The sequence below is a fragment of the Passer montanus genome, unplaced genomic scaffold, assembly GCF_014805655.1.
Source record: "Passer montanus isolate IOZ18808 unplaced genomic scaffold, ASM1480565v1 scaffold22, whole genome shotgun sequence".
Classification (NCBI taxonomy): domain Eukaryota; kingdom Metazoa; phylum Chordata; class Aves; order Passeriformes; family Passeridae; genus Passer; species Passer montanus.
The window spans coordinates 6,506,434-6,534,271 of record NW_024366815.1 but is presented as its reverse complement, the minus strand read 5'-3'; the positions used below and the strand labels follow the sequence as shown (position 1 = coordinate 6,534,271).

Here is a 27,838-nt window from a genome sequence, read left to right as displayed (position 1 = left end):
AAAGCCAAATCTCCCCCACTAAACACTCTCGGAGAGCGCAGCAGACCTTAAAGGGACATCTCCCCGTTCATAATTAATTAGTGTCTGCCGCCGGCCAGCCCCTGTCCCAGTAGGGCAGGAGTGAGCTGGGTGTGCTACACAGCCACCTCTTTCGCCTTAAGAACAGAACAAACGCGTCGTTGAGGTAGGGGGGGTGTGTTTGACTGCTCGAGTTTAATTTCTCTGACATCACCCCTTAAAAACGCACCCTTACGGCCGGTCATTTGCCCGCAAGAGGAAGCCAGCCACCCCCTCCCCATTCTCGGCAGCTCTGCAGACACAGTAACTCTTCAGACAGTGGGCGATTCTCTCGAGTCTTTGCGTCCTCCTGTGCTTTGCTGCATAAATACCAGACAGCTGCCTTTGCCCTCCTCTATCGAACGTTTGCATGGCATGCCTTCCCACTCTCCCTGCCCCCAAAACGACTTCACTAGTAAATAAATGAATAAATAGCAAAGGTAATCATCAGCCAGCTTCAGGCCCTTGAGCGGAGATTTTCAGGGTTTGTTGCACACTCAGGAAAGCAGTAGTTTTGCAGGACTTTTTGAGTTTATCAGACTGATGCTCAAGTGGAGTAGCACCCCTTCAGCAGTGTATGAGATCCCACACTGGACCTGGTGAAAAATAATTTTATTGTTTATAAAACAAGGGAATCATAGTGTCTCAAGAAAGAAAAAGAAAAGCCTAAGTATAAGGATTTGGAAATTTTGGTGCTTCTGTTTGGTAAGTGGAAGTGAGTGGAATTTTGGCAAGTTCCTTTGAGACTAATAAACTGCAGCTTTTAATAAGCACTGTAATAGCTTATTGCATCTTCCAACTTCTGTCTTCATTTCGTGAGAACACTTAGGGTGCACCTTGTAGATCTGTTGAAATTTTAAACTGCTCAATTTTAAAGCTGGTTTTAAAAGCAAAGATACTCAGCGGGACTACTCAAAGTTGATGAAATTAAATACATGTGTAACTTCTGCTGAATGAGAATTTTAGCATTTTAGCTTGGTTGGTGCCAGTTTAAAAGACAAGACACATTTTTTCCAGTCAAAGGTTTTATGCATAAGATTAAAGGAAATGGAAATGGCATCCAAACTAAAAGAAGACTGAGTTTATGGAAAAACTGTCATTTCATTTTTGCCAGCCAGTTTTGTTACTACTACTGTTATTCCAAAACAGAGTTCGTAACCCAGCATGCTAGAGCCAACAGCACACAGAGTTGATGTTGTGGTTTATTACAGTTGCAAGTCTGGGTGCTGGGTCATAATCCACAGAAGTCAGCACCCTCTGGGTTATAAGCTGGGGTTTTTTTATACCCTTTTTAGTGATATATTCCACCTACCAAATACAGATGGACTGCTGTATTTTCTTTAAAAATATCTAAGCCAAACAACCAGACCAAAGAACCAAACCTTTGTATTCCCTGTGTCACTATACTACAGCTAAATGAAGGAATTGAGCTTGCCTTCAAATCATAGTGAAAGATTATTTATTTATTTATTAATTTGTTTATTCTGATTACATCAGAGGAAGAAGCAGGGAAACTAAGGACTTTCTCTTGGACTGAAATAAATTCAAGCCTATATGAAATTTATGAAGCATTTGGTGAATATGTGGAGACTGTATATCATGTTGGAGAATAGCACTTCTTGAGAATAAAAAGAAACATTTTTGATGAAGAATTATTCTTAATATTTACCAAATTATTCTTAATATTATGATTAATTAATTTGTTTTTGAGGTGGTGTCCTATATGTCTTGCATAGGCAATGCCAAAAGGAAAATATTAGAGAAGATGAATTGCTGGACTGAACTAGCATTTCTTATTTATTTGAACACATTCAAGAAAGTAAAACGCACTACAGACTTACGGACACTTATCTGTTTTGGAGTGTCAAACTAGAAACAGCAGCAAGCCTTCCTTTTCACAGTTCATGTTACTGTTTGTGCAGTAGTTCAAGCAATGTTAATAAGATGTTGCTAAAATCTCGAAGTTCAAAGTTTCATACCTTAGTAGTAAGGAGCAAATGTATTTTAAGCAGGAATTTCTAGATGAAGCTTATTGAGGCCCAGAAGTAGATAAGATACTAGGTAATTTTAATGTGAGAAAAACAAGTATTATTAGTTTCGGTGGATTGTAATAGTATACAAAAGCATTAGCCATAGTTATGGATAAAAGAAAAAGGTCAATTTACTTTAAAGAATATAGTTGGCTTGCATAATTTTTGTCTTTCTGAAGAATGTCACCAAATGCTGAGGAAGGATTTTTTTCTTAGTGCTATAAATTAAACATAATTTGTAACTTTGAACTGTGCCTCCTAACTCAGTTTCAGCAACTTGTTTTAGAATATGAGATATAGAATAAGTACACCAGTAGTTCCATAGAATCTGATGAAGTATTTGTGATTAAAGATTAGTTTAAAGACTTGGAAAAACTAGACTTTGAAAAGGCAGCAAAAATTTAAAATATCAGAAAGACACAATTCTTCTCCCCTCTAGGAGGTGTTATTCCTAAAAAAAAAAACCTCAACCAGTGGAAATGCTTTTTGTCCCAAAGGTCAGGGCTGAAGAAAGAGGAACCAAAGTTTTTAAAGTACTTTCAAAGGCAGGCAGTCTTACATAGTGGGACTGTAATTTACATAGAACTCATTTGCCATGGAATTTTTGCTTTCTCTCTTAAAGAAGGTATGAGCAATTTAAAATGCATAAATTTCAGTTTTACTTGTTGGGTCAGAAGGATCTCTAATCTGTAACACAGGAGAGGAATGCATAATACAAGATTGACTTCAAATAGCCAGAAGCATGTCTAATTTTCTTCTATTAAAGGTATAGTATGACAGCATTGATATTGTAAGAAAGATGTTACATGATTCTGCAGTGTTCACTGTTGTTATTACACTTCACTATGCACTGCATGGAAAACACTACAGTATGTGTTCATATAGCTTCTAAGTGAATATTTATCCTTGAGATAACATATTATAATCTTGGATAGTTTACATTGCACTCTGGATTAGTAGTAATTTACATTTATGTTTTTTTCTTACACTTGCTTATTCACAGTCTCCAACATGTCTTTCACCTTGATGACTTTGTTGTTTATTTTCATAATCTCCATTTTTTCCTATCTGATTCTAGGACCATACTAGAATTCACTTGGCATAACTTGTGGGTCTGTAGTCTGATTTTTATTATGTCTGAAATACTCAAGGGCTTCTTCTTCAAGTACCAGAACTAAGACCTTGCAGGATTTGGTATGGTTCCAGAAGTACTCTATGCATAAATCTTTTCATGTTTTACAGCTCGGCTTTTAACTGATACTTGATATTCTTGGAGAATGCCCATGCTTCAACTCCATCTGTATTAGCCAGTGGTACAAATGTGCCAAAAATCCTTTTTGCTATACAATAGGATCTTTATAAAATTTTTGTTTTGCAGATTGTGTTAGTTTAAATAATGTTGGTAGGAAATGTTATGGAAAATACCCTTTGTGTTCTGTGTTAAATCTATTCCCTACAATATCTTTTATTTCTTCTTGTTCTTTTTTGGATTGTATATCAAATGTCATAGCGTAATTGTGAACCAACTTAATATACAGCCTGTGTTCTTACTGAAATTTTTGATTTTCCTCCTTAACAGTTCTCATGTATCTCACATCTTTGGCTGTGCTTCTTTTTTTTATGCATTTTCTGTGCAAGTTTTTAAATATTCATTCTGAATTTGTAGAAATCAAAATTAGGTGTGCCACAAAAATACAGGAAGACCAGAAAGAAATGAGTTTGTACGGCATCATTTACTGCTACACAATCTCTTTAATTTTTGATTGTTGCTTTACAATAATGTAGAAGGATTTTAGTATTAAAACAGACTTTAAGATCGTTGTAGATTACATGCCTATGCTTTCAATAATTCCTGAGGCTATTTCTATTTCCTTTGGGTCAGTTTCTTACTAATTTAGTCCTGATTTTTTCCTGCAAGAGGGAGATTTTTTGCTTGCTTATTTACTTACTTATGTACCTGTTTGTAAGTTATCTTTGGGCTCTATAGTACACTACCAAACTTTAACATGAATATATAGTTCTTCAAACTATACACTACAGAACACAGTCTATTCCACGTGAATGAGGTACTGACTTCTCTGGCCTGTCAAATTTTTTTTTTGTCTTGGAGCACTGGAGTCACTGCAGCTATGGCATTGAGTCTGAGGGGAATTGAACTGGTAATTTCAGGTGTGGCGGGTTGAAAACCAGAAATTAATATTGTGTTGCACAAAACTAAGGACCTAGAAATTGCAATGGGTTTATAGGATTTTTCAATAAAGGTAGGTATAATAATTCAGACAGTGTTGTTCCATCAGTGCATTAATTCTACTGCAGTATACAAAGAATATTTGCAATGAGGCCAGAATTTAGGTGTAGAGGGTTAATTATTTTCATTAATGCCTTGGGCTTTCTGAAGTTCTACACACATATTTCTTTCTCTTTTTATTAATGCTTCTTAACAATTAAGTGTTTTGTTTTGTTTTGTTTTTAATGTGCTGCTTGTGGTATGTTGTACAACCAATATTACTTATTGTTCAGATAGATTTCATTTATGAAGCTGTATAAAAGAATAACTTACTGAGCGCATGCTGTGAATGAAGGCTAATTGATGTCACTAATTTCTCAAAATAATTACATAGTCTGCAGAATCTTACATTGTATTGCATTGCACTGTATTCATTACCTTCACAGCTGGTCTGCATAATATAATTACTTATTACTGTTTGGTTACAGAAAAAAGGTAGCTTTGATTATAATAACTCTGTGAAAACTAATTATATTAATTTTTTTCTTTCCTAATAGATAGAAACATTATCTCCCTCCTTTTTCCTTGATGCACACATTCTTCTTCCATGTCTATTGTATTGCTTTTAATGCAAAAGCAATATTTAAATATAGATCACTGCCCAAGCTTTTCTTTAATTTTCTTAATCACAAAGAAAAAAATCTTGCTTTTCTTTGAAGGAACACAAACATAGTCAAGATGACAGCCTGTGTTTTATGGCCTATATTAAAATAGCAAAATAAAACAAGAAAAATCAACCAACAAACCAAAGCGCTCCAAAAACCAACAAACAAAACAAACACACAAAAAACTCATAAGAAAACCCAGCACAAACACACAAAACCCACTAAAATGAAACAAACAATTCACCCCAACAAAACAGCACACAAAAGAAAAAAAAAGATCCCTGTAGTGCAGAAACTTCAGCTTTTTGCAAGGATTACCTCTTTGTTTTTTAATGACGTGATTTCATGAGAAATTAGAAGTTTGCAACACTCTTTCCACAATGAGGAACACATTGCTACCTTTTTTTAGGGAAGTTGCAAACCAGGCTCCTGCTCCGGTTTGAACTCCTGTAGATTGCAGTAAGTCTTTGTTTAAGGGGTACTACAATAATTTTTACCTGTAGAGACCTGTAATTCACATCCTACTGCTCCATCTACCTGTCTATATAAGTAATTTGTTTTTTGCTCTGAAAGTCTGGATCTTTCTGAATGTGGATCATATTGAAATAGTGGACAGCTTCCAGAGAAGGTATTATGCATAATTTTGTTAAAAGATTAAAAAAGCACTTTGCTTCAAGGTCAGAATTATAAATTGCACTTCTTCCTTACATTGAAAGACTTTTTGAAAAACATCTTCAATTTCCCAGAGTCATATCATAACCAGCAGACTTTTGCCTAACTAGTTGTAGTGTTCTGTTGAAACCAGTGATCTGTACTGGAAAGCTAAGGTTTCTTCAGGCCAGAAGCAATCTGCTGAACTGTAACTGTGGAAACTGCTGCAATGAACCTTTTTTCCCCTGTGCAGGCTGAGCTGTGTAGCTCTTGATGTATGAAATGTGCTCTCCTCAAGTGACCAATAGATTAATGCATGTGCCATGTGACTGAATACAAGCGTATAAGCCCTATCATATGAGTACTATGCAGATATATAAGACTATTTTGCTTTCCCATATCAACCCTTTTAGATATGATAGGCATGAGCATGATTGTCTATGAAAGGGATGTGGCCAGGAATGCATGGAAAGGGGTGGCAAAAGGCAAGGATCCCAAGACAATCCGAACCAGGACCACTCTGCCTACACCATCACTGTAAGCCTTCAGGTAGCCAGAAGAACCTTCAAAGTGACTAAATTGTCACTGGATACACCCAGTCATTTTAGGTTAATTCACTTAAATGGAAATGCCCTGAGCAGCTTATGGAATGCATGTTGTCCTAGAAGAAGGAACCAGAGACCAGGACTCATCACCAGAATGGACAACTTTGTCTTCTTGTCAAAGGATTCAAAAGACCATCAGTGCAGTGCACTGCAGTGCAAATCACTGTGAATCAATTTGTTCTGAGCATACTCTGAGTGCATCTACAGGATCAGGCTCTGTAGTGAAACTGAAAAGAAGAGCTTCTAATTTAGCTGTTTGATCCATACAGCAAAGTGCTTTGGAAGCACAGTTCTACCCATGCAAAAAACAAAATGCTATCTGGAGAACCTCATGGATAGACCAGCATCCAAAGAAAGTAATTAACTCTAAGTTTGGAGAAGAGGTGAAAGCAGAATTTTTAGATTAAAATTTTGAATTTAAATATGCAATTTAAGTTACTAATTGCTTTGCAGTATCAGTAGATCTAGATCATGGGGCAATCATAGCTTTGGGTTTATTTTTTAATCTAAAAAGAGAGGTTTCTTAGATTATTTTAATGAAATAGTGGTAATATTTGCTGATTAAAAAACCCAAGAAGGAAAACCTCATTTTCCATTTCTGCAAAAGGATCCTTGAGTGTAACAAATATAACTTTAGCAATTTGTAGAAATTGTTTAAATTGTGCAGTCATAATGAAAGGGGAAGTTTTGTTGTGATATAAGGCATTTATGACCAGTAGCTTTTTGTTAGTTTGAAAATTCATTCTCTGTGAAAAACAAGACTGTTGCTCATGCTGTATTCTCCTTTTCAGCTGCTTAGCTACTGAGTTAGAAATCAATAGAAATTATAGTATAGATCTGTCATTGCTATGCCATTTGGCGTGTCTAAATATGATTAAATATTTGCATATCTAAAGATTTTCTATATGTTGTAAAAGTATCATCTGAAAAAATAAAGGTGCACAGGTTTCCTCCAGCTTATAAGAAATTCTGAAATTTTAGAGACCAGAATGAATTCAAAATTTAAGGGACAAGTTGTTTGTTACAGAGAAATTTTTAGAATCATGGTTAACACTGTATAAACCAAGAGTCCCCAAGACAGATGTTCAGTCGTTTACTGTGGGTTCTGTTGTGAAGTAGCATTTATTCAGATGCTAGTGATTCATTAATAGTGGCAGATTCAGAGTGACCTGAGGGTGGATTTGTACCCAGATGGAAGAGAAAAAATAAAAGATAATAAATATCTTATTTCATAGCATCTAAAGAAACATTTTTTCTTCATCTATTTTTCTTCACCTTCAAGATATTTGTCTGTGTAATAAGCATGAATTTAATGTGTTTCTGCAGTCTATATAACTTTCATGTTTTCTCTCTAAAGAAATTGTGTTACAACTCATCAGAGTCGTTTTATTACAGTATATCAGCATCTAAGTATCCAGTGACCACTTTGGGGTTATTAAAATAAACAACATATAAACCAGAGGCAGAGTTAATTTTATTAATAGTCTTCTTATTGATGAATGCAGTGGATGTGAGTGTTATGCCTGGATTAATTTGTGTTTACTATGTCTATGGAAATCTTATTTCTACAATTGGGCCTGGCTCAGAGGCAAGACCTTGATTCAAATCAGCATGTTTTGCAGAGGCTTTTAAGTTAGCTCAGCAATCCAAATAACTCCCCGTGGAGCAATTCAGGACAATATTTTCCCCAAACTCTGCAGCTAAACTAGCCTTTTTGACCTTGTCCAAAACCCATAGTCTGCAGCTTCTCAATTAAGTCAGTCTGGCATCACTATCAAATAACTGTGCACCTAACGTACATTTAGCTGCCTGACATCTTGAACCTCTTTAGAGGTTTTCCAGGCTAATGCAAGGTTTTGTGTCACCAGAACACAACTGAGTTTTGACTGCTTAAAGAACTGGATTTGTTTCCTTTCAAGAGTGCTCTTTGAGAGCTCTTGTTAAAATAAGAAGAATGGTCATATCACTGACCATGTTTGTTCTGAGATCTATTTAATCTGATTTTAGTCTTTTCTGAAAAGTCTTTTCTTATGGCCTTTTCTAAAAGTATTTTACTCAGCCAAGGAGGAATATATATCTCGGATATCAAAAATGTAGTAATGCCTTCTAGTTAATCTCTTTCTTCAGTACTCAGCTAAGTCATTATCATTGCTTTAAAGCTGCTTGAAAAAAAAATAATATTTTCCTCAAAAATATTTTTGGAAGGTTTTTCCTGAGATTTTGAAGTATTCTTCAGGTGACTTTTGTTCAGGAATCGTCTGAAGTTGGTATCTAACCAGCTGGTCCATTTGACATTTTGGCCCATTGTATAAGCTGATTTGGGGACAGTAATCACAAATCTCCAGGAAAAGTATTTTGTAGATTAGTAGCATCTTATCAAACATGTTTCCTAGGCCCCTGGATTAGTGATCTGGCAGGGAGCTAAGGATTTCAATCCCAGTTTCCAGGTTTGTAATGACTTGGATGACATGAATGCTGGTGTATATGGATGCATGGAGGTTGCTATATACACTGTAACAATTAGGAGAAGAAGGCCTGTAGTGGTGTGATGATAGGAGCTAGTCTCCCTGAGGTATTCCTCTTGCTTTGGCGAGAATAAGAACTGGGTGGTGAGCTGGAACAGGAAAAAATTATACTTCACATCTGAGAAGATTCTACTGTTAACACTTACCCCACAACAAAGTTCCTGGCAAGGAGTAGACAAGAAATGTACATCAATTCCTTCAGGCACTGCCAGGCTGAGAATGAAACATGCTTCTGTATCATCAAGAACTGCCCAATCATACAGAATGCAGGAATTAAAAGGCACGATTAAATCTGTGAAATGTTATCAAAGGAAGCTAAAACGAAAGATTGGACAATGCCTCAGGAACCAAATATAAGAGATGACAGTAATGAGTTACAGGAAGTGGACGTAAGTTTTGCGAAGGAGAACCAATCATTTGTGGTGGCTGTGACTATGTGACATGAATATCTTGACACATCTTTAGAAGAGGCCATGATGGAAAAAGTGAAGAAATACCAACATCTTCACAAACTCATTCAGGAACTAACAAATGTGGTAGGCCTTGTATTTATGGGCTTTCGCCTTGAAACTTGGGGAAAGAGTTACCATAGAAATTATGAACTTATGAGGACCTTGAGTCTCTGCAGATCAAGGCAAAAGAAAACAGCCTGGGCCTACAGAAAGCTCCTTGCTTCTGTAGATGCTTTACATGTGTTTGCAAGTAAAGAATATTATATCACCTTAATTCAAAAAAACATTGCCAGTGAATGCTGTGAGTGCAGGCAGCCACAGTCCAGCTAACACCAGGCCAGGACAGTATGTGGGGACACCAATGGACTCATATCATGACGTGTCATGTACCATCAATCTGAGACAAAATTCTACTGATTGTAACCAGGGCAGATGGGCCATCTGTACTTAACCCAGAAAAGGAACATGTATAAATTGTATGTGTTAGATAAATAGCCATTCCAATAACTCATGTAAAAACATTTGGAATTATTTTATAGCAAGTTTTATACTTACATTTATACTAGTTCTAATTGTGTGTTTAGGTTATACAGCTGGTTGTATATAGAGCAGCATGAAGACCTTTGTAGCTAGCAAGATAAAGAAAGGGGTACAGAAATAGGGAAGTTTAGACCACACTCATAAGCGTCTTATAGTCGTAATATCTAATTTAAGATAAGCAGCCATCTTGGCTGCAGCTACGACAGCAAGATTTCCAGTAGCGATTACAATGCTGAATCAGACTTGAGTGTTTCACATGGGAAATAGCAAGACTGGGGAGAAATGAGCTTTGAAAAGTCACAGAATTTCTGCTTTCAAAACAGTCACTCAGGCTAACAGAGAAAGAAACTGTGAGATCCATCTTTTTTACTGTTTTTAGTAATGTATATAATGCAAACGGAATTTATGCAGAAATTATGTAGCACTGTAGGTACAGAGTAAGATTTTCTCCAAAGCATGAGCATCCAAGACAGTGAAACCCAACTTAGTATTCAAAATTTTGCACGTGGTATCAGTATGTGATATTTTGTAAACAAAGAAATCTATGAATGTATGTCAAGAATACTCTGAACTTGATTTTTTTTAGTTATTGTTTTTTCTGAAATTTATTTGCATAGACAGCTTGATTGACAAATTTGCAAGGGATTGTTTTGTGAATCAGATTGCTAGTAAATTAATATATTTTGTAGAAATAAAATTAGAGTAATTAGTATACTGATGTAAGAAATATAATGATACAAGCATTGTGATGAAAATCTTATAGAACTGACTTCTTTCAATTTTATTTAACTCTTCTTGATAAATTATATTAGAATAATTGTTTTACATTGTTTCAGCATAATTTGGACTATTTTGGAGGGGCAAAGAAACTTGTAAATTCAGTTTTTTATATTCTTTAATCAATTCACAAAAAATTAATAGAATTTTAAAATAATCCAAGCTGTTAAATCAATCCATTTGATTAAATACTTTGCATGTAATCTTGTCCTTGATCCTGACATTTTATATTAAAAAAGGTAAGTTTCTGCATGTGTTTCAAGATATATTCTACTGACTTTCTCCAAACCTTTAGGCCGGCAAAATATAGAAGATGACCTGTCATAGCGAAGGAATTTCCTGTGCTATGGCCATAAATTTGTTATAGAATGAACAGACCTTAAGATCAAGGAAATTATTATGGTTATTATGGTTGCTTAGTCCAACCTACTGTAGCATGCAAAATTCCCGTGTAAGTACTCTCTTTGGGAGTCAGATAAAAGTATATATTTATATAATATTCAAAATATACCATTCCACCAGTTTTAGAAACAAATTTTACTTCTGTTAATCTATCTAAGCTATTAATTATTCCTTTTTTTAACAGTGTTCAGAATCTCCAGATGGGTCTTCAAGTCAGTAAGGTTGAGGGAGAAGTTAAAACAACAAAGAAAAGGAATGGTGTTAGAACTGGTACCCTTTTATGGTAAATCAAAGATTTTCCTTACTTTGAGCACTGGCGATAACGTTTGTGTGAGCAGGCAGTAGCTAAGCTTAACTTAGGTCTGTTTTTCAGCTTTTTAATGGATTTCGTTAGACAAGCATGAGCCACTTTATGAGAGAGAATATGTGCTTAAAAGCATGAAAAAACATTGTATGTCATTAATGAAATGCAGATTCTTACATGAAAATATTGCAACCAGCCCTTAAACTAGCTCAGCATGATTCATGCTTTTAAAAACTGAGTTCAGCCATGGTTGTATTTTGACTAAGTTTAGGAGATGTGATGCTAAACCAGATTAGATATATATTTATATATATGTATGTGTATATATATATATATAAAAAATATAAATTATAGTTATACTTTAATATATCTATTTATACTTTAATATTTATAGTTATAGTTATAATTTTATATTTATATTTATATTTATATTTATATTTATATTTATATTTATATTTATATTTATATTTATATTTATATTTATATTTATACACATATACAAATAGAATGTTGACATTATATTTTAGTTTTAAAGTGAAAATTGACTGGATTTGAGTAGATCTTGGGAATTTCAAGGGAGAAATTGAGAGGGGCTTAGGGGCTAAGTTTCACAATATCTTACAAAGATGAGGACTATTGTGAATAAAATGAGAAAGGAGTGTAACCTTGCATAGCAGGAGTTAAAGTGTTAAGCTATAAGTCCGTCTATTAATTTATAAGTCTATCTATTATGAACTCAAAGCTAGTTTCCTGTTAACAAACTGCTTTCTATCCACTCTCCTGTATATTAAAAAAAAAAAAGCCAAAAGAAACCAAAACTACCTACTATATCTATAAACATTAACTTAAGCTCTGTTAATGTTTGTCAAAATTCCACATATAAATGAGTCCTATTAAAGCAGTTGAGGCCATAGAGTAGCAGACATGTATAGGACAGTGCATAATTTTGACATTTTTTCCTGTCATGACCACACAAAATGGGTTCCTAAAAACTGGAATCTGAGCCTTTATGTAGTCATAGCAACCAACAGAAAGGATTCTTCTCGATACCCGTGAACTAGAATTGTATTTATTTTTTGGTTTATTGATTTGTTTGAATGGTGAATTTTTCTTGGAAATAGCAGTAAAAATTTCAAAATGTAGAAAACTGACCATTTTTCCTGAAGAAGGGAAAGCCAGCTGCAAAGTATGTGCTTTACATTGAAAGATAATACTTGTAATGCACAAGGAACTCAGAACAGGCTGTCTTTACTTCCAGCTGTACTAAGTTCTGGTAGTAAAATTGATTGAAACAATTGGTGATATCTTTACTAGAGCTGGTTAGTTTAGGCTTTTCCAATAACCAGTGAAGAGAATCAGGCTTTTCCAGTGTCTTAAAGATATCATATCATAAGAGGTCTGAAAAAGTTTAGATAACTCATGACGTGGAATAGTCTTCTCTATTGTCTATAAGGCATTCTGGTGGAGGTACAAGTCTAAACTGTAGATGTATAAATGTAAGAGTTGAATTCATATTGGAAATTAAATACTTAATTTAGAAAAACCCATGACTTACCTTTTCATTGCTTCATTAGGGACAGAATATCAACACATGTTCTGAAGGGAATGTACACGTTACATAGGAGGTAGCTGGGATTGCAAAAGAATGTTTTTCCAATTTTACACCCATATGATTGATGTAACTGATAATTATGGATCCATTGGTAGGGAGGATATCTTTATATTGCATCATGGCCCATAGGAATATAAAAAGTGAAGATTCCCTTGTTCAGAGAATCATGAAGAGAGTAAACCACTTCTGACCTGATTTATTCAAATAATGTGGCCGGGCATTTTCAGAGAGATAAATGTGCTCAATGAATGTCTATAATAGTCACCAATCTCTTCTGCATCTGTTGACAAAGGAGGATTTATCAGCATAATTAGGAAGGGAGAAAAACCTCCACTTTCTCTAAGGCAAACTAAAAAACCCACTGTTTTTACATAGCTTTGTGATGACTGATAGTATCAGAGTTCATTGTTTGGATTACGTGGATGTTGCTCAAACATTATTTTTAAGTGGGATCTCCTGTCACAGAAAGAGAAGAAGGAAAAGAATGAACGATGAAGAGGAATAAAGGGTCTCATGATATGGAAAAGGCACTGGAAATCCACTTAATAGATTTTCCTTTCAAATTCTCTTACATGTTTATTTGTCTATATTGATAGATTGGAAGACATGACACATAGAGAATTCACAGTCACAGTGCCTAATCTTTTGTTATACTCCTTAAAGGAAATATTTTTCCATTTTCTTCATTTGTCCATGTAAGGTCCGTGCTAAAATGCCAGAGAAAAATTTTAACTAACTGTGCTGACCCCGTTTGGTCAAGGAAATGGTGTTTTCAAAAGATAACAAACATATTCCCTATTCAGCTTCTAATTTGCTGATTTCAATCACCCTTCTGGAGTTGAAGATTATGCAATTATGCTGTCAGCTTATCAGTTCTATCACATATGTGCCATTTTCCCAAGTAATCTTTGAACCTAGCAGTCAGTTTCAGATGATTGCATTTGAGGGAGAAGCAGAGGACTGGGTATGGTCTCACAAGGCTGGGGAACCATGGTCAAATTGTGTTAAATTAGATACTCATCTTTTCCACCAGTTCCCATGTGGGATGATGTTAGAGTCTCAATGAAGCAGCATACATAATACCAGACAGATAATTATCATGCTTATAAGTTCAGCATAGCAACAGCATTATTGTCATGGCATGGTTTTTGATAAGAGATGTGGGTGAAGGAAGGAAAGAAGTCATAGTAGGTGAGGAGCTGCTTTGTTCTCAGAAAAATAGTAATTCTTTTCTCCCATTCCCATCCCTTTTCATTTTCTCTTCAGAAAAGGAATTACAAATAATTCCCCCCATTTATAATTAAAATGTAATAAATTTTTTTTTGGTCAAAAATTGACTTTGAGTTAGACATTGAAAGCAGAAAAATTTGTATTCTTTGTAAGAAACCCAGTTAAAAGACAGAAACTTGTGGTAAATATAATGGAATTCTTCATCAACTGGATGAACACATCAGTTTAAGGCTGCCCAACAATTTGATAGGCTAATGAAAAAATGATATTCTAACTTTCTATACATTGTTGTGGAAAACAAGGATAAATCCTACATTTTTCAAGAGATATACACCTCCTATTTAGACATACCATACTGAAAAAAAATCAGATACTTTGAATATTTGATTACATCAAAAAAAGATTTTTAAGGTACAATTTTAAAATTACAATCATTAATTGATGAATAATACATTATTTTGTCTCTGTTAATTTTTTTCACCCTAAGATAGGGAGTGAAATGCTGTGACTCAAGCAACACGAGGCAGTATCTATGATAACTTGAACAGTATGATTATAGTATGATTTCTTAAACGTAGATGGACAATTTAAATTCTAAGCACTTTTACAATTGAAATACAACACTTATAATTAGGGTTATAGGCCTAATACGTATTTTTAATGACTCAAATACATTTTTACATATGCTGAGTATAATTTTTAAACAATATTTTGTATTGTGTACTATTTGCTTATAAGAATAAGCTAGTGAAATAGTTTTCTAAAACTAGGTTTTACATGCAGCTTAGCAGTTTCCTTTTCCAGCAACTTGCCTAAAACCACACAGTTTTTCTCCAATGTCTTTCTGCAGCACAATGTTGTGAGTTATATTGTGATACAGGACGTCCAGAAATGCAGAATAGCCAGCACAATAGCAAGAAGGCAAGATGTTATTTATATTTTTTATCACCAGCTTTATTGGGTCATTTGTGCTCTATTTCCTGCTACAGAGGTCAGCATAAAAGCAGATGTTATAATAATTAATAGATTGTATTTTCCCACCTATGAAAGGCCATGGAAATTTTCATACCATCTTAACTTCTATCTAGAACAGAAATACTTGAGGGAAAACCATATACTGTATTTTGCTGTAGGAATTAAAAATATTGGGAGATGTATATTCTCAAGAGAACAGTGCTTAGTATGAGGTGGAAAGGCTTTAAACACTTTATAACAAAGCAAATTCCTTGTAAACATAGTTTTCAGGAAATTTCGTATGCAGGCTATCCACGCCTTTTCCTGACAATGCATTGTATGATATCTCTGAAACCACAGTTCTTTATCCCAGGTCTAACACTTACAAGGATTATAGTTATCTTCGACAAATGGAGGGTCAAGGTTTAGTAATTTTTGTTTAAATAAAAGTCACTGAGGAGTATTATTTAAAAGATGGTTGGATTTAGAACAATGTGTAGAAGTCAGCTCAAAGTGTAGGACTTGGCTCAGAGTGTGCCTTGAAGTGTGGTGGAATTTGCTTTCTCAGACCACTGAGGACTCATGTTTGCATCTCATGCTCCTCATATACTGAACTGTGCAAACTTCTTGGAATATAAAAATGGTTTTCCTGAATTAAGTTAATAGAATACCTCCCGTAGGAGATAAAATCAGTTCAATAAAATTTCACTGGCTTTGTTTTTTTATTGAGACAGATAATTTTTTTTCTTATTTCCCCAATATGACAAAACCTGTTAAGCTTTTTAAAGCCCTTGGTCTATTAAATAGTTTAGGTAGTTCTTTACCTTTCGAAAAACAATATGTCTAAAATGTGCATTATTTAATTGCTATAAAGTCTTATTGAGATTAATTTTTAACTGGCATCAAAAAATTATCTGACAACAGGTTTCTCATATGCAACCAAGTGAAATAGAAATATATCCTTTGAAGGATGTAAAGGGGCATAAAATCTGAAAGGCAGACAAAAATAAATTAGATTAATCCTTGGATGAAATCTAGTGCCTATGCATTGTATATTAGACAAAGAATTTTTAATCTTCCTTTCTCTCACATTTCTAAACAGTCCAGAGCCCCAAATTTGGTAGTGTAGAGGATTCCTCGAAAAGTCATGAAATTGCATTTTTTGCTAAAATATGTCTTCTGCATTTAAATAGTCTGTCTAATCTAAGCCATTTGTCAAGCCTCACTGGACAGTCAGTGAAATGAAGTTCCCCCATAGCCATATCCAATCTATTTTTCTCAGATATGCTAGAGTATCTCTCTGTACCCTCTATTTTTCCACCAGCTCATGAGGAAGCCTAACTGCCAACTTAAGCTATAAGTACAATATTTAAATGGTTAAGAGCAGGGGCAACAAAGTTTACCTTCTGTTATCTTTCTATGTTTATGAACTATGTGGAAGTATTACCATTGTTATTATTAAGAAGATATAATTTAGTATCAGCTAGATCATCATTTGATATGGATGGGAATTTTTCTTTATTGCTTGTTTCCTCCATCTCTAGTTTCATAGATTTTGAGCACCTTTTTTTTTCCTTATCAAATCCTTTTTTTAATATCAAAATTTACTGATGTTTTATTGGAAATTTTTCAATTGTTTGGGTGTGTTTCTTTTTGTTCAAGTTAATTAACTTGGAAGTGAAAGTAGCTAAACAATACCAGACCTTGAATAAACCAACATGATTTTAACACAATGTGAGTGAAATTCCGATCCAAAGTAAACAATGTGCTAAGTTCTTGAAATGATACAACATATTCTGTTAACCATTAAAAAAGCTCTGCATGATTAACTCCATATTTGAACACTCAGGATAAAAATAATTTGCACCTTTCCCCAGGTGCTTCATCTGTCAGGGACAGAAAAATATATTTCATTGCTTGTCTTCCAGTAGGAGACCTGCAATGATTTATTAAATTATAGCAGGTCTCACCTGATGCTATGTTTCTAGCTGGCAAATATATGGAAGATGAAATGAGATAAAAAGTTTACCTACTGAGGTTTTGCCTGGAACTATAATTAAATCTGTGGGTTGTTAGAATCTGGACTGTCCTAGAATCATGTGTTGTATGACAGCTTGAGAGATTTTCAAGCAGCTAAGCAGGAAATCTGAACTAAAATTGCAGGAATTTATTCATTTAAGATGAAGAATTTGCAATATAGGCTTTTCTGTTTCAATGCTTACATAGATCTGAAGAATATTTTCTGACGCTGATATGATAAAACATTACATTCTTTAATCCTCAGGTTTGTTTGTCCTCAAACTGTGTCAATGTTCTATGTTGTATCAGGGACATGGTTTAAGTGGTGCACTTGACAGTGCTAGGTTAATGGTTACACTCAACGACCTTAGAAGTGTTTTTCACTGAAATGATTCAGTGATTCTATGATTCTATGTATATTTGCCAAACATGGGCTTAACTGTATCCAAGCCTGACATCTGAAAATGTGGTGAAAGCTATTTTAAGTCTTCCTTTATTGCTAAAAAGGAGAGTTTCTTTAGGAACTGATTCTTCCCACCTTACAGCAGTAGTTAGGAGAACCTGCATTGTCAAGTAGTTCTCTCTTGGAAGTGAATGCAGAAGGACCTAAAATAGTGGATTTTAGAAGTCACCTGACATATAGATTGCTTTACATGTTAAGTTTACTTGTACCCAAAAGTTCCAGGTGCTAATGAATTCACAGAGCGAATCTTCCTCTTGCCTTCAGAAACTAGTCTGTTTCACATGTTAATATTGTCCCCAGAATAAATGGATCCCTTTAGAGGAATTGTACTCAGAGCTGTTGTACTCTTATTGAAGACAGCCATGTCCTTTCTGTTAATTGAAAACTGTCAATGACTTTGGTACAATATTATTTTTAGACTGGTAAATCCTTTCTTACTCACTCTGTCAAGAGTTTCATAGAGGACTTAATAGTAAAAAATCTCCTGTTCACGCGTGTATTACATCACTCTGGCTGGAGTACAGTGATCATTGCCAGGTCATGTATCTTTACAGTCTCTGAAAAATTGCTACTAATTTTTGTGAATATTCAGAAAAAAATGCACATTTCAGAGACAAAATGTGAGGGTTCTCACCCAATAGGGCAGAAAATCATTAAACTAAACTTCTGTCTTTGCAGATCGGTTTCAGGGAAACCTCTGTCCCCATCTTAATATGAGTAGGGATTCACAACTGGCATCACAGACTGTATTTCTTTTAGGAAATCATTATTTTCTTCCACTCTGAAGACCAAGTGTGGTCTGCACCCAACTTCAGAAGCCATGTCAGCTTCTGTTGTAATACTGCTGCAAATTCGTGCTTTAAGTTTTATTGCCATAACTTGCATTGGCTGCTACAGTTTTAGACATTAAAAATCAACTAGATCAGTTACAGCTTGGCTGATAATTCCTGAATAAATCTGACAATTTATTCTGGTGCTTGATAGAAAATTCTAGTGGTTTTAGGACAACTGCAATGCAAAATTATAGGATTTTTTTTCTACCTTTTCAATTCCCTTTTTTGTGTGCATTTTTTAATATTTGACTGAAATAAACCCTAAACCTATACAACTCCCCAAACCCATCAAGAATTAGTCCTGTTATTTTTGTCAATTGCTAGAACTTCAAACACTCAACCATGGAACCACCAGTCTTCACTCCTGTTAAGTCATATCCCTCGAAACATGGGTGTGCTAATAAGAAGAGATTTTGCTTCAGTCCTAAATGGATGTTTATTCTAGAGAATTGTAATGGTAATTCAATATTATCTTCTGACATAGTTAAAAATACTGACGTTCTTAAAAAAATATAATTTGAAATAGCTTATGAACTTTAAAAGCAGCAAGACAATTTTAGCTGATTGCTGACTGCAGCGTGGAAATTGCTGAGTCAAGTAATGACCTCTAGTTTCCTTTTACAAGAAAGTTTATTAGAGATTAACCTAATTTTGCAATGTTACTGTGGAAAAGACCATTTGACCTTCAAGCTTGCAACAGCAATATGCTTCCTTGTCTTTTCTGTTGTGTAATTAATAAATATTGTTTTTGCAGCATTTATATTTGGAAGAATTACTTCTTGCTTATGCAAGTAGTCTTTTCAGACCAGTTGAATTTATTGACTTAAATACTATTTTAGAAATCAAATACTGCGTGATTGAACTCCAAATATCAAATGCTTTTCTTAGTTTGGATCCTATATGTGATATAAATAAATTATATACTTTATGATAATTGAAACAATCTAACATTTTAAAATTTCCAGATTTCAAACCATATTTTCTCAGATTTCTGCACTGATTTTTGTGTTTTCTATGAAGAATTTTATATGTTGTTATTTTTGGTTGTTGAAAGAAACAAAAAAAATTACAATGTGACTTACTTCCTATTAATTTCAATCCAGCAAGATTACATCCCTAATTAAGGCAGAGGACAAAACTATAGGTGATGGGACACATCTTAAATATTTTTTTTTATGTGGCTTTAAAGAGTATGAAATTCTCTTGTGATCAGTGAAAATTAAATTTATGTGGTGGCTAGGCATAAGCACAAAATTAATTTTGTTGTCTAAATTCTATCTTGGAGCTTATAAAGGATGACAGAGCAAAGCAGTAGCCAAGTACTCTAATAAATCTCTTTTTAGGTTGTCACACTTTTATAGATGGCTTAGATTAATTTCCTGTTTCATGGTTGAGTATATACGAATTTTCCTTGCTCCATGACAATTTTTGTGATCTGTTACCACAAAGCACCACTTCTGTTCCAAGCACTTTTTCCTACATCTTCACTAGGGCATGCATGTGGAATAGCCTTCCATTCATTTGATTCTGACTGTTCTCTGTCCCACTAACTAACAGCTGTTAACATATCAGGCTCCAAAAACCTTGCTTAAAAGGGCTCATGGTTTTTCTTGTACTCTGAGTTAGACACATGGGAGAAACACCAACAAGATATCCTAAAGAGCTCAAAACAACCACAACAAAAATATACTGGCAACTTTAGAAAATCAAAGACCTTTGGCAAAAGATTTAGAGCAAAGAGAAAGACAGACAAGATATAGAAAAGAAAAAACATTACTAGCATTCCTGGTTCCAGCAGTGCTCAGCTGACAGAAATTCAAAGAGGAAGTAGGGTCAAGACACGTTCTTGCCTTGTGTTTCATGTTAAATACTCTTTGGCTTTCCTGGTTCCTTTCCCAAGATGGGATTTCTGGTCTGGTGGCCACTTAGGAGCTGGATGAAAGGTTTCAGATGTGGGATATGGAGCATTGTCTCCAAATGTGCCAGTGGCTGGGATACATTCCTGGGCTGGGGTGGGGTGTTTGGAGCAGTTCATTGCCTTACCGGAGCAAGGCCTGACCTGCCCCTGCCTTCAACCTGAAATAATTAAAGCCATCAATTCTTCCAGTCTCACACTGGAACAATTGGATTCAAAGATGCTGGCAAAAATTATTGCTTCTTATTTGGAGCTGGTCTGACATTGCAAAATCATAAGCTGCATTTCCCAAGGGTTTGAAGTCTAGCAAAATCATAAGTTGCATTTCCCATCCCAGCTGGGGACTGCAGATATATTTCAATATGGACACAAATATCTGGATGGAAAGTTATTTTTAGGAATATGTGACATTTTGTGGTCTGAGTGAAAAAGTGTATTTTTGGAGTTATTAGTTATCCAATTAATTTCAAGCCTTATGCTGAGAGGAAAGTTGAGGGCTACAATAAACAGTCAGAAGTAAAAAGAGAGCACATCTACCATAACAGGCTGCTACATCTGTGAGTGGAATACACTGGTGCCTGTGTGAGGGAGATTGTTGGATGATCTCTGATAATAGTGTTCCTCTCCTGGAAGTACTGAGGAAAATTAGAATAGGAAGTACCTCTAGAAGAGTCAAAAGGAATGAAATCCAGGGAAGAGGCATGAGGTGAACTTTTGGGAGCCAGGACTCTTGAAACAGGTATCAGTTGTCTAGAGCACATGCTCTAACAACATATTCTCCTCTCTATATTTTTTTTCTTTCTTTTTTCTTTCATCTTCATAGTAGGTTTTTTGTTTCTTTGTTTGTTTGTTGCAGTTGTTTTTTTGGTTTTTTGTTTGTATTTTTAATTGGGTGTGTGCTTTTAACGTTGGAAAATCTTGCAAGCTGAACTTTGTCAGTCACTGTTTGCATTAGGCTTCCTGGAACCCCCTAGTCACCTCTGCTATAATGTCAAGGTCACAGAATAGCAAGGTGAAAGAAGAAAGTGGAACCAGAAGTGATTTTGGATGACAAAAGGCAGAACTTCTCTGTCAGGGAAGCACCATCAGCCACAGTTGTCCTGAATTAAAAACTATCCAAATAGCAGAGGTCATTTTTTAAACTGTGATGCTCAATGAATTGACCCCCAAATTAGGTTGTAATGAAGTTGGATGAATATCCTGAGTGATAAATCAGCTTTTCAATGCCCATTAACATGTTGGTTTCATGTGGCTCCAAGCAGAGAGTGTTTAGGGACACATCTTCTCTACCTCAGTTTTTCCCACTCTGGTGGTCTTAGCACTTTTGTAGCCTTTGCTCTTCTGATTGCTTCACTCATCTTTGGTTTTAAGATTAGAGTTGATAGATAATGGCAGAAATACAGCATACTAACATATACAGGGTCTTGGGATCTATCTTGAGATCTTGAGGATCTTGAGAACTATCACGACTAATTACTTTCTTTCTAGAGACTTTATGTACAGATGCTTCCCAAATATGATTTCTTGTCCATCAGCTAGTACCTGAAAGAACCAAAGAACCAAGAAGTACTAGAGCCTGTGCTGAGGAGAACCCTTTGTCAGACACAAGGAGCAGAAGGAGAGCTTGTGGACATGGAGGGAGACTGGGCCTTCCATGGTAACGGACTGCTCCAAATCCACTGAGGCCTTTCCAGGTACAATACTTAAGCAAGGCAATACTACTCCTGATGCAGGTGCACTGAGAAGGTAGAGAGTGAGGAAAAAGATAATGGAAGTGGAATTTTCATTTGGGATGTCTTCAATTCTGCACTTCCAGCTTCACTTCTTGCTGTAGGCACTGCCAATAAGAAGCAATCTGAGTACCAGGAGAGATGGCAACTCCTCCAAGGGTCAGAACTGATTGATTTTGCTATCTGTTCAATTCATACTAAATTTGTATTGATATGTGATCTAGTAAGGGACAGAACTGATACAACAATTCCCTGAGTGTTTCCTAATATGAGCTAACAGAGAAATGTACCACAAATATCTCATTTGCATTTAAAAATTGGTTGCTGGAAGAAGAACAGAGAAAGTAAGCTTGCTGGAGATTCTCTGTATGCAATAACCTTGTAGTTGCAGGATTCTGATTCCTCTTTGTTATTTCTGAGAATAATATACTTGCTAGGTGTTTTGGGTTTTTTTGTTTGTTTGTGTGGTTTTTTTTGTGTGTTGCTGTTTTCACACTCAATTTTATTTCTGACAGGACACTGACAGAAATAACGCAGCATCAGTTGGCATGACAGAAGGTAATTAAATGTGTTTTTGGAATTACCTGTAAGGGCTGGAAGCATCATCTTAGTGAAGAATACAAGTATTAAATGAAGGAATATGTGATGTACTATTTATATTTGTCTTTGTAGTTTGTGGAGTAACTTGATATAAGGAAGCAATTTCTGTTTTTGCAACCCCCTTCTCAAAACATTGTAAAACTTTTCAGTCCTTGGTACATAGGTCTAGATATTGCTGATAAAAAACAGAGGGCAATTTTAATGAGAAGAAATCATAAATCTAGGATTTAGCTACCAAGAAAACAGATCAGAAGATAAAGGACAGCCAGGCTGTTTCTAGTTTAGCTAGACTTAACAGAAAATAAAAACACAAAACACTCTGTTCTTTGCCAGGTATCTTTGTCATGAAAATACCATTCTGAATTAAAGGAGAGTGTTTTGAATAAAAGAGTATTTTAACTCCCATGAGAAATTGTGCAGGTACCAAGTCTGAGGACAGCCATTGTCCCAATAATGATTTTGCCCAGTTCCATTCCTTTGGAGTGAGTCTGTTGCAAAATTTTTGCTGTATTTCTGGGTATGGGTGTTAAAAAGGCTGTGCCTTCTCTTTGTCTCTTCCTCAGCTCAGAAAAGAACAGTGATTCCATCCTTTTCCTTTAACTTAAAGTATCCTGTTATAGTTCAAGGACTCTGTCAGGAGTTTCTAATTGATATCATGACAGAAATATTATGAAGTGCTTCAATGTCCAAATCTACTATGAACTGACAGGACTGTTATTTGTGCCTACAAATATGAATCATAAAGCCACATAATCAGACAAAGATGGGAATGTTATATGATGTAACTGTGCAGAAGTTCCTCCACTGACAGACAGAGACTTAAGGAATAACACACTGGGGAGTGTGTGAGGTGTTTGAGGAGGGAGAGAGAGGAAAGACACAGAATTCTGGGGATATGCCATGGGCATTGTGCTCTCCTGGCCACCACGGATCACTCCTCTGGGATTTTTTATGTTTCCCCTCACCCCCCCAGTATTTCTTTTTAGTATGGTAGAGAAAGAATGCAGAGAAATAGGCTACCATGAGCGTTTTTTAAAATGTAAATGTAAATTAATGGGAAATCATATTTGTTTTAGAAGCCTTAATGTAGTGTGTTATATAGCTACCTTATGGCCCTGCTTATGAAATTCTAAGTGCAAACTGCTGATATTGTGGACTGTATGAAAAAGGGCATGTTCCAGTGAGGCAGCAGTCACTGAGGGGGGTGGAGTCCCCATGTCCCCATTCTGTGAAGGCAGATGTGCAAGTCTGCTGGGAGAAACAGCAATACTTTCTTTCTGGGCCCAGGGAAGCTTCAGAGCCCAGATGCCCTCTAAACCACAAAAAACCCAACCAAATAAACAAGACCAACCAATCAGAAAATGCCCAGGCTGAGGACCATGCAGCAGGACTGCTTTAATCTGTCAGAAGGACAACAACTTTTAACCTGAGCAGGAACATTTTTGCTAATAAAAGTAATGACAGGTCATGTGGGCTGGATTGCAAGACTTAGTAGTGAATTCTGGTCAGCTGTTTTTTGGGTTTACTTTTTTAAATGGAAGTATAATTCATTTTTAACTGTTTCATAGGTAGCTGTTTCATAGCTGTTTCAAAGCCTAAACACAGGTATAGTACTTGAGATACAGTAACACATAATGGGATTTAAAAAATAGATGCCATTGAAGCTGAGAATGAGGGAACAGCAACCCACTAAATAAATTGAGGAAAATTACTATTATTATTAGTATTAGAACATAAGCAGTGTCTTCAGTAAGTCAACATTTTTTGTCACTTCTAGGTGGTCCCAGGCCAGTTTCTTAGACAACTTTAATAATCAGTAATGTTAGTGGGAACTGTATTGATTGATGAATTCTGTGGATTTGTTTCTTTCCTATTCTGCTATGAAAAACTGAATACATCTCCAGTTAAATCAACAGAGTGACAAAAGGTTGTTTTTTTTTTTCACTATTTCTTCTTCACTCTCTGCTGACAGTGAATTCCCAGAAAAATAACACAGTATAGTATGCCTGAAACCAATATTGTTAACATCTAGGGAATCTGTTCCATTCCTTTCCCATTGGCAAAACCTGTCTATTGGATCAAGCTTGTAACTTAAGAGAGGGATATAATGTAACTGTGAATGCCTGCTGAGTTGTACTAACTCTTGTTTTGCTTGCTAGCGGGAGAGTTGGCTTTTATAAACAAAGATATTTTTCATTACTTCATTGTCTTCATTTTTGCATATGGCTTCATTTTCCTGCAGTCTCAGTTATAAAATCTAGGAGATTCTATGGTCACTTGCCAGATGATATTCACTTCCATCATGAACAACAAATACATTAGGAAAACAAATTTGGAAATGTCTTAAATGCCAACATTATTTTTCTGCATTATTGCTCCTACTTATGTATTACCTAATTTAACTCAAGTAATACCTAGAGACAGGCTTGTGTGCTTATGTATTACCTAATTTAACTCAAGTAATACCTAGAGACAGGCTTAGGCACAGGAGAGTGATGCTGAACACTGAGTGATGTGTGTAGTATTCTCTGACACCCCTAACAAAGCCCACTTCTTTCTGAAATTCTAATACAATAATTTCTGCTCTTCCCCATCCTCCCAGGGAGACATTCTGATATTGTGCTGTCTCTTATCCCCATCTTGAGCCCTCAGAGGCTCCCTCAAGCTTTCTCAGCTCTTTTCTTTACCCTGACTTCCACTGAACTATTCCAACCTGCTAAAACTCTCACCAACATTTCCCAGACTCCTGCCCAACTCCAGGACTTCCTCGACACCTCTCAGATACTTGTAAAAAAAATACTGTGCTGCTGAGGAGGAGAGTAATTCTGTTCAGGTATCAGATTTAAAGAGCAATATACTGGAATGTATAAACTTGGATGGAATAACAGTTTGAAGATTGCAGGAAATACTAAATTTTCTACCTGGCTTTTATTAATTGAACGCATAAGACAAAGGAATTCTACTGGGAGTTACAATAGCTATTGCCATACCAAAAACTAGAAAATGGAATTTGTTTTACTGTTCAATAGGACATATATATATATTTGCCTGCATCAGAAGAGACTCCTTACTTAAAGACTTGTAGCCAGAATCACCCTAAGAAGCAGAAGTCAATACCCAGCTAATTTTCAAGTCTTATAATGTGATAAGGCAAATTATTTTCACTGTGCTGAGGCCTCACAATGCTAATCAAGAGAAACATAAAGTATTTGTCTTGTACATAGTGCATTTGTTTTACACAATGGTCTGTCCACACTTTCGTGGTTTTGGTACCTGTTTTTAAACCCGTATTAAAATAACTAGTAATTCATGGGATTTTTAGACATTTTTCTCAGTGCAGCCACATGAAAATTTGTCTCATTCAGAAATGAGTTAAATTGTAACATAAAATGGAGAGCGATATTCTAAACAGTAAAGCCCCATTATTACTTTTCATTTGAATTCCTCCACAAATTATATCAGAAAAGAGAGTTCAGAAGGATGCCTACTTTTAAAGTGGCTTTCTTCTATGCTTTACATCAGAGAAGCTGTAGTTACAATATTTTGTCCTTTCTCTGTACCTGTTGCAAGAAAATTTCTGAGTTGTAGACTTGAAACCCAATCTAATCCAAACAAAGAGGCAGAATGGCCCTTTAACAGCATTTCATTGCCCTGGAATGACAGTGAAGGCACTGTGTCTACCTAAAACTGCAGTTGAGTGCATTTCAGAAAGTATGTCAGTTTTTTACTCAATATTCTGCCTTTATTTTTAAAACCCTCCAGTATACCAAGTGCAGCCACATCCTGCAGGAAAGTACTTGGATATGAATTTGAGTTTCATTTCTGGGGAATGCAAAGAAAAAATGGGTATGAAACGACTGAAAAGAATAGTATGATGGATTCATCTTTTGCCTTTAAATATCTTTATATTGATAAGAATTTTCTCAGTGTCTGTGAGGAAACAGTCTTGGCTTTTGGAGAAAATATGGCTTAGATGTCTCCCTCCTAAACCTATTGTTATACTCCAAGTTGCTGATGCAAAGCATGGGCAGCAGCAGAGTTTTCTGTGGAAAAGTCCAAGAGTCAAATTGTTGTAGGATTTTCAGATACCATTTCTAACCATTGGTAAGATTTTATTTGATCCTAATTTGTGCTTTGTTCACAGAAAGAGTACATTCAAGAATTCAGTTAATCATTCCATGAAAATGTCAACACAGGAGATGACAGATAGGACAAAAACACCTATTGGTCTTTCAACTTTGCTTGATTGACTAGTTACCTGCAGCTTTGAATATGGACTAGAATAAAGAATATTCACCTGGAATAGGAGTGCTTTGAGTAACTATGTGATACATCTAGGTTTCATACTGATGTGCACATTATATCTAAAAGACTCAATATAGTGGAAGTATTATTACTGACTCTGCAGTATTCCTTATTCAAACTGACATCAATTTCAGTGGGGATCTTTAACAAAAAATGACTCTTGCCAATCCAGTGCCCATTTTAGACCATTGCTATTACTCTATTGATTTTTGATTTTTATTTTTCTTTTGCTCTGTTTTAGTTTTGGTGGTTTTTGTTGCTTGTTTTTTAATTTTTTAAAACATTTTTTAAAGTAAACCTATCTCTTTTACTCTGCACAGGAACCCTATTTTGTAAGAAAAAAATTACTCTGAAGCAATTATTTTTGAAGTGCTAGAAGTGGCCCTGACTTTTCATGTCATGCATAATTTTGTTTGTTTTTATACAGATCCCCAGGAACTATTACAATTTTTATTCTCAGTCTTTCACTAAGCCAGAAAAATGAATGTGGGAACCATCACACTAAAGCAGATCAGTGCTCCACTGAGTCCATGTCACTGTCCAATCTCTAATTAAAACCAACTGGTTAAAACTGGTACACATAAAACTACAGATGATTGTGTTTAATGTCCACATCTTCTTGACTATTTGTTTCTGACCACATCTTAAAATCATAGCTAATGTTAGTCTCTGCTTTACAGCTGACAGCTGTAATTTAAACAGTCACTCTCTATGTGGCATTGTTTTCTTATTTTAGCTTTTCCATTAAAGATAATGTGAGAATGGATGTGGCAAAGAAATCAAAATGGTATTGAGCTTATTGTGTTTTCCCTAGACTTAGGAAATGATTAGTTACTGCATGCAGGTGCTCTCAGAGCACTAAAATATTCTAGACCTGCTGTCAGACCAGCAAACAGTAAAACACTGCTGGGTTTGTGATTAGACATCTTTGTCTAATCTGAT

The 27,838-nt window shown here is 35.4% G+C and overlaps 1 long non-coding RNA gene across 2 annotated transcripts in view; it reads left to right on the top strand.

Moving 5' to 3' along the window:
- The first annotated feature begins 52 nt into the window (after positions 1 to 52).
- LOC120502499 overlaps positions 53 to 27,838 on the top strand; it is a 53,621-nt gene continuing 25,835 nt past the window's right edge. Inside the window, exons 1-4 of one of the 2 annotated variants that reach the window (XR_005627531.1) lie at positions 53 to 184; positions 21,797 to 21,955; positions 22,507 to 22,549; positions 26,736 to 27,108. This is a non-coding gene — a long non-coding RNA (uncharacterized LOC120502499). Of the gene's footprint in view, positions 185 to 575; positions 763 to 21,796; positions 21,956 to 22,506; positions 22,550 to 26,735; positions 27,109 to 27,838 lie in introns of those variants that run through there. The other variant, XR_005627532.1, reaches the window with a different exon arrangement.